The sequence below is a fragment of the Apodemus sylvaticus genome, chromosome 15 (genome assembly GCF_947179515.1).
Source record: "Apodemus sylvaticus chromosome 15, mApoSyl1.1, whole genome shotgun sequence".
Classification (NCBI taxonomy): Eukaryota; Metazoa; Chordata; class Mammalia; order Rodentia; family Muridae; genus Apodemus; species Apodemus sylvaticus.
In genome coordinates, this window is record NC_067486.1 from 23,826,141 (window position 1) to 23,833,911 (window position 7,771).

A 7,771-nucleotide genomic window follows, 5' to 3' on the forward strand; every position below is an offset into this window, starting at 1 on the left:
CTATTGTAAATTAAAGCCAAATTTCAAACTGAAAGAATATAAAAATCCAATGTTATTTTCTTGAATATTACAACTGTAATCTCAAATAATGTAAAATGCCACATTTTATTTTAAGTAGGAAACGCTGATGAGGATAATTTCTGTATTTGTGGTATTTTAGTTGCTAAGCTCAAAGAACATCTTGCAAGCACTACCTAGTTCAACAGTGATTTTTTTTTTCAGCCTGAAAGTCACATGCCCAGAACAACTGAAGAAGAGAAGCATCAGATAGTAAAGGCTTGGGCAGCTCTGGTTTATGATGGTAGCTCTACCTGAGAAGGTTGACTCTTTTAACTTATTTACCTGATCTCATCATTTCAATGTGTGTCTGTTCATTTTCCATTCAGTCAATCATATTCATTTATGCCTTAGACACCATTTTGCTGAGAATGAAAATTGAAGGACACACAACCCATTGCTGGAGATGATTTCTTTTTAATGACTACCTGCAGGCCTAGTTCATACTTCCCCAAATTATAAAATATCAATATACAAGATTCTGTTAGGAGAGAGAGAGAGAGAGAGAGAGAGAGAGAGAGAGAGAGAGAGAGAGAGGAGACAGAGACAGACAGAGACAGAGAGAGGGAGGGAGGGAGAGAGGGAGAGAGAGAGAGAGAGAGAGAGAGAGAGAGAGAGAGAGAGAGAGAGAGAGAGAGAGGAGAGGAGAGAGACAGAGAGACAGACAGAGACAGAGAGACAGACAGAGACAGAGAGAGGGAGAGAGAAGAAGAAGGAGGAGGAGGAGAAGGAGAAGAAGAAGAAGGAGAAGAAGAAGAAGGAGGAGAAGAAGAACAACAGAATTTTAAGGATCATTTTTATACTGCGAATGTATTTATACTGCTTTTGACCCTATACCTGTGAAGTAAATGGTTCCTTGTTACACAGCCCCGAAGTTATTGTTCCCAAGAATGAAGTTACTTCATTTGGACAATAAGCAAGTTTTTGGTTTATGATAAAATTGGAATATATGAAATTGTTATGTTTAATTTTTAGTGTATTACCCTATTGTTTTTCAAAAAAAATGTTTTTTTTACTAAATTACTGTAATCTTGGATGTGATTGCCAGTCTTATTTGTCAATACATGTAGATTTATTTGTTTTAAAACATTTGAGTTTAGCATTGTCTGGGACCTAACTATGAGATTTTACTTGAATTATCAATTCTACAAAACAGTTTTCACTGTGAACCAAGATGATAGAAATACATATATTTCAATTATGTTCCTCCAGAGGCCAGTAATTATTGAAAAAGCAGTTAACTGGTTTTATAGTCAACCTTTGTCTAAAGATTGTCCCTGAAACCTGCAATCTAATCATCCTGGATTACAGGGCACTTGGTGAATATAAAATCGTAGCAGCAAGTCTGTGGGAAATATGTTTGAGATCTTGTTTTGGCCAAAAGTTTTTTGCTAAAATCTTTCTTCATTGCATGTTTTATATAATTTTGAATATTTGTAAAAACATTTCTATTTTCTTTATTTAATTCTCTTCTTCTTCCCTTCTTCTCCTTCTTCTTTTCTTTCCTGGTAGTTTATCCCCTAATCCCTTTTGCTAGATGTTGGTCCAGTTAGTGAGGCATGGATCTTTACCTCAAGTCTATATTTCTGCAGTCACAACAACCCGTTACAGAGATTTCATAGGACTTTCATAATCCTTCATTGCATTTCAGTTCTGATTTAGTAGAATGAGCTCTATCAATGGATATTGATTAAAATATTCTAATAACTATCTTTCAATATATTACATATAATATGTATTATATATTAACATTGTTCCCATCTGTTTAAAATGGAGATGAATTCTGAGATGTACTACTAAACCATATTCTAGGTAATGACTCTGAAAACATTGTGGAAATTCTCTGATCCAAGCATTTGCCACACTAATTATTATATTAATATCATCTTACAAGTGATCCTAAGGGACCAGCCTCATTTCTTAGCATTAATATAGCCATATTTTCTATCATGCCTATAAGTAAAAAAAAAAACAGTGGAAAAATATAGAAATTAAAATGTTTGGTCTAGTTTAAGTTTTCTTTTCATCGATCATAGGTATACGAGAACAATTTAAATGTTCATTATATATACACACACAGTCTTGAGAGACATGTATCCTTATAATTGGTTTATTTTCTTACTTTGAATTTATAAAACAATTGTTTTTAAGTGTTATTTTGTCTATATCAACTTTTCTAATTATGTCCTTTTACAGCTTCTCCTATTTAATTCACCTTTGATCCAAACTTGTTCAACTCATAGGCTGCGCACCTAATTTTATGACTTAAGGGTGCACACATTTCATCTCTCAGAGCTGCCTTAATGGCATGAAAATGGCAAAGGTGATGCAAATGATTTTATTAAATTATATTTATTAACACTTTAACTACAGCAATGGCTTTCAATGTACATTTCTTTCTTTCTACTTTTCTAATGCTTACTATTCCCATAATATGTGGCCAGTATTATCTGCAAAAGTGAAACTGGAAATAGATTTTGAAATGTTCATATTCTGGGATAAGGTTGGTGGATTCTATCCTAAAGCTGGTAGGAGAATTACTGCTGATTGAAACCAAGAGCAGACTAGAGGTGTTTTAGAAATACTGGCTGATGATGAATATCATGCAGAATGCAGTGATGGGAATGAGAGCTGGCCAATTAACTGACAAATGTCTCAACTCTTCACTGACCTCCAATGTTTAATATTTATTAGGGTATCAACTCATACTATTGATTTTAATGAGTGGATCATAATGTTCTTTGCTATACTAAAGCACTTGTGTTGGACAGTTGATAATGCAAAGGAGGAAGTGAGGACAAAGAAAGAGAGTTATTGTCTATCAGGTAACGATGCAGTGCCGTGGATCCATTCGTTAGATGCCTGGTGAAGAGAGCTTGGTGATGGACGGACAACATAATTTAACCAGTAACTTTTATTTCTGTACATATGGCCAACGAATATTTTTGCTTTTTTCTTATTTGATAGGCAAGTATAGTTTTATGAGAAAATCAATAGATTTTTCACAGCAGTTCATAACAGTTGATGTATCACCAGATGATCCCAAATTGCTTAGATCCTAGAATGCAGATAACACTGCAATTAATTGAAGAGAGCAGTTTACCAGGAAACAGTAATCATAACTTAACAATTCTCTTTGTCTTGTTTCTCTCACTAATAAAATCACTTTGTCAAAAGCAAAATAAGTGGAAGTGGTTTAGATGGCTCTTAGTTCTAGGTTTTATTCTATCTGTGTGGGGAAGTCAAGAAGGCAGGGACTTTCAGGGTATAGCCTATTAAACCCTCAGCTAAATTAACTCTTTGATCCTTAAATTGATTTTCTTAAGATAGTTAACAAAGCAGGAAAAATGAAAGAAAGACAAAACTGAGGTTTATAAAAATGTATCCAGAAAAGTCATCTTGTGATGAGAGATGTTTGCTGGTTTGAAAGTGACATAGAAATACATATTTTTCAAATGAATAGAAAAATATATTCTGTGAATAGTGCTTACCTGGTAGGTGTGCTTGATAATTACCAATATTAATTAATTGCAAATCTGATTTGTATGACTATTATCACTTCTCACTCATGTCACCTTGTATATCATTGATTTATGTTTGTTACAAAAGACTTGGTTATTTGAATATTGAATATTAATCCCAGTCGAAAATCCAGTACCCACCTCCCTGCCCCATCAATGGGCAAAGAGGGACCTTGTTGGTGGAATTGATCTTACATCAGTCAGGGACAGAGCTGATAGCCGTCCTTTGCTCATCCTAGCTTGATGCCTGGCTTGGTAGCTGAAGCTGCCTTATGCCTAAGGCTCATAAAAATCAAATCAAATTAAATTAAATCCAGGCAGCACAGTGCAAATGGAATAAGATGGACAGAGACGTTTGGACTGCCATGCTGCCCAGGGCCTCGCATGCAGCAGGCACCATCATAGTGTGCAAAAACGTGGTGGTAAGATGGGAGAGACAGAGAACTGCAACAGCTTGAGCATTGCGGAGAAAGATGGAACTGGAGACTGGAGGATGGAGAGGAGTAGCCTGTTGTGAGTGGCCAGCCCCACGACCTGAAGACATGGTGAGGTCCCAGTACAAGCTGCCACTGAAGGCCATGTCTGAATCTCTGGCTGTGCATTGGCAAGGGTTGACGTCAAAGTTCATGGCTCATATTACCATGAGAAAATAGGAATTTCCTTTTTGGAAGTAGCCACAGGGCAAGACATGGATTTCCAGGGGCTGTGCATAACAGACTCTGTACCTCACTGGATGCAGTCCTCTGGAGAGCTGGCCTGATCTCTCACTGGGTGGAAGTACCTGAGAGATCAGGCCCTGAGCCTTGCCAAAGCAGTACAGTCAAGCTTATCCTGTAGGTGGCAGGTATGCAGGTGAGCCAGCCCCAAGGGCATAAGTTATGGGAGAGCTTACCTCTCACTTGTCTGCTGTAGGGCAGCATGGGCACAGAGGTGATGCCCCCACACACTCTCCTTTTCACCTCTGGCAGTCAGGAAAACAGCCACAGAGTCATACACTTGGGATAACTAACATTGCCCTGCAACATCTGCATCACCTTGTGAGGTACAGGATGGGCCCTGTGCCTCATCAGGACATTACAGCAGAGCTGGTTTTGGTGGAGGGGCACAGTTGAGCTGTCCCCTAGGAAACGAAAACAGCAGTGCTGGCCCTGCATTTGTCTGGTGTGAATCGGCATGTGTAGGGTGGTGGTGCCCTCTTCCTCCCCACCCTGCCATCTGCAGTCATCAGGAGAGTGGACCTTGGTATCATGAGAATAGAAGAGCTAGTCCCTGACGCATCACTGGCTGTAGCACTAAGGAGAGTGTGCTCTAAACTTCTCCTGGGCAATACTGTGGAGCTGACCCTGATGGTAGAAGCATGAGCGAGCCAGGCTAAGAGTGGGAGAGCATGGAAGAGCTGCCCCAGTCCCAGACAGACTACAGAACTTGGGAGAGTGAACCCTAAAATTTAGTTGGGCACCATAGTGGAGTGGTGTGAGTGAGTTGGCGCTGAGGGCATGGGAGCAGGAGAGCTGCCCACGCCTCCTATTGATGGGAGCAGTGCTTGAGACCTCACCTTAATCCTGTGGATAATGTTGAGCTGGAGGACTGACCAGCTCAGCAACCTCCTGGGTCCAGATCCAGAGCTCTAAATTGGCCCATCCCCAAATCTCTATCATCTGCCAACAGTTGGGATACATGAAAGGGTCAGTCTTGCTGTTCCAAAGCTGCAGGATAAGGATTCCCAAAGAGGATCCAACATTCATGGTGTCACAGAAGCCAAAGATCTAGAACCAGGCCAATGACTCACTGAAATGAACATTTTTACAGGAAGGTGTGTGGACAGAGGGAAATACTGTGGGACTCACTGTGACACACAGCTTTTCTCGATGGAATGCTCTCTATGCTTTGCTTTTGTTGTTGATGGTGGTGGTTGGGTGTGTATGAGCATGTGGGTGTGCATGTGTGTGGGTGTGCATGTGTGTGTATGTGTGCATATGTGTGTGCATTGTGTCTGTGCATGTTCATGTGTGTGTGCGTATGTGTGTGTGCATGTGTGTGTGTGCATATGTGTACATTGTGTGTGCATGTGTTTGCGTGTGTGTGTGTGTGTGTGTGTGTGCACACATGTGTGTGTGTGTGTGTTTGTGCATGTGCGTGTGCATGTCTGTGTGCATATGTGTACATTGTGTGTGTTAATGTGTGTGCATGTGTGTGTGTGTGTTGTATTTGAGTGGGACATTGCAAAGGCATATAGTAGAGATGAGCAGGATTATATGTGATGTGAACCTCACAAAGAATCAATAAAAAAGTTAAAAAAAAAGAAATTCAATATCACCATGTCAGTAAATCTAGTGTTTAGTCAGGACAAGGTGTTTTTCACATAATGATGCTGTATCCTCTCTTAAAAGAAACCATAAAGCATCCCTCCCTGTATCCACAAATGGGGTAGAGTACAAGACACTTCTGTCATGTCTCTTGCTACATATGCATTAATCACAGTTGTGAAGACTTCAATCTTTTGATGTTAGTGACAATCCGAAGTCCTTACCTCTTGATATAATAAAGTAAGAATTTTAACACCTGAATTTTAGAAGACAAAGTCATCACTCCATAAATAACCAACATTTACAATTGTTAGGGTATTTTAATAATTATATGATAACATTCACATCTCAGCATACTAAAGGCATATTTTCCTTCAGGAAAAGCAAACAAATATTTGTAATAAGTGGGAAATTGCTCTAACTAACTTTCCAAGTGAAGCATATTTAAAAGCGATGGAAAGGGAATATTGGTGATTACTAATAAGTGTCAGTATGAAACATCTCCAGGTAAACAGTGTGGTCCCTCCATTTGTAAAAATATTTCAGGCTTTTGTTAGAGGACTCACACACTATCCCCACTGCTCAGTATGTTGGTGACTCTTTATGCCATTGTGAAATTTTCAGAAAATGGATTTTTGTCACACAGGGCTCTAGACTAGTTTACAGAAGCCAGCTCTGCACATTCCTCAAAGGGACAAGAGAGTTTGGCCCGACAAACCACTTCTGTGAACTTGTGATATTGTCACCACCTTTTATAAAAATAATTGCTTGCTAAGTAGATAAAAAATGGTATTGCTTCACCGACTAAATTTGACCCCAAGTCCAATAAAATTGATAGGATAAGTTTTCACATGAAATGTAGAGTCCACCTTCCTGTTGTTTCATAGGAAGAATTTCAGAGTCAGAACTATAAGTCATAGGCAGCATTTTAAATAATTGTTCATAAATATTTGAGAAGAAACAGTCTGATAGATGTTTACAATTTAGTGTCATCCCCATTTATGAGGGTTTGTTGCACAATGATATTGTTAGTTCATTCAGGATTAAGGCTGGATGTAAAGATGCTAAGATTATATTTCAATCACTAATTAAGCAGTTAAATAATATAAGTGATGATCATAGTAGTAGTGGCAAGCCTCTCTTCAAATAATCACTTTGGAACATCTGTGCCAGTAATGCAAGTACACCTTTACAATTACTAAAAAGAGGTAGCAAATAAATAGTATAGATGTGCATATATTATTTGATATAATATAAACCAGACTTTGGAGATTTATTGGAAAGACTGTTGTAGTGCTTTATTATTTAAAGGTGTAATATAATTTATTTACTTTGAACCTAACTATGCAACATTTGCACTGAGTTGAGACAATGTGGGGATAAAGTATAAAGTAAAACCATTACTATTTACTACTGTTTTCAGTAAGAATTTAGAACTTACAACACAGCCACAGTACCTTTCTATGTTGTTGACACTAAATGGTATTTAAAATATTTGAGGAGGAAAGGAGTGGTGATATTTCATTGTTACAGCACACTCAATCCTGTCTTAATGTTCACTCCCAAGCTGTGTGTGAGTGCACTTCCTGAGGAACAGCTTCTGCATACTTATGGAGACTGACATAGAATTGATCTTAACATGGGTTTAGAAATAAGATATAGTTATTGGATGTCTTACATGCACCAATTATAATAATAATTGTAAAATAATAAATTATAATTGTAAACAATCTAGATGAAGTATGCACAGGAGTCACAGTGAAAGGTTATTAGTCATAATCGTATTCTTTTGTAGCAAGAACAAAACTGATCTTAGTGTTCTACAACAAGATTTATCACAGTGACCTTTCCACAAGCCATGGTCCTCTTTCTATAATTACTCCTTCC

At 38.1% G+C, this 7,771-nt stretch overlaps 1 non-coding gene across 1 annotated transcript; it reads left to right on the forward strand.

Moving 5' to 3' along the window:
• The first annotated feature begins 3,724 nt into the window (after nt 1–3,724).
• Nucleotides 3,725–3,867, forward strand: LOC127666377 (small nucleolar RNA SNORA48). The gene has a single exon (XR_007973597.1). It is a non-coding gene; the product is annotated as a small nucleolar RNA SNORA48 (small nucleolar RNA).
• The last annotated feature ends 3,904 nt before the right edge of the window (nt 3,868–7,771 follow it).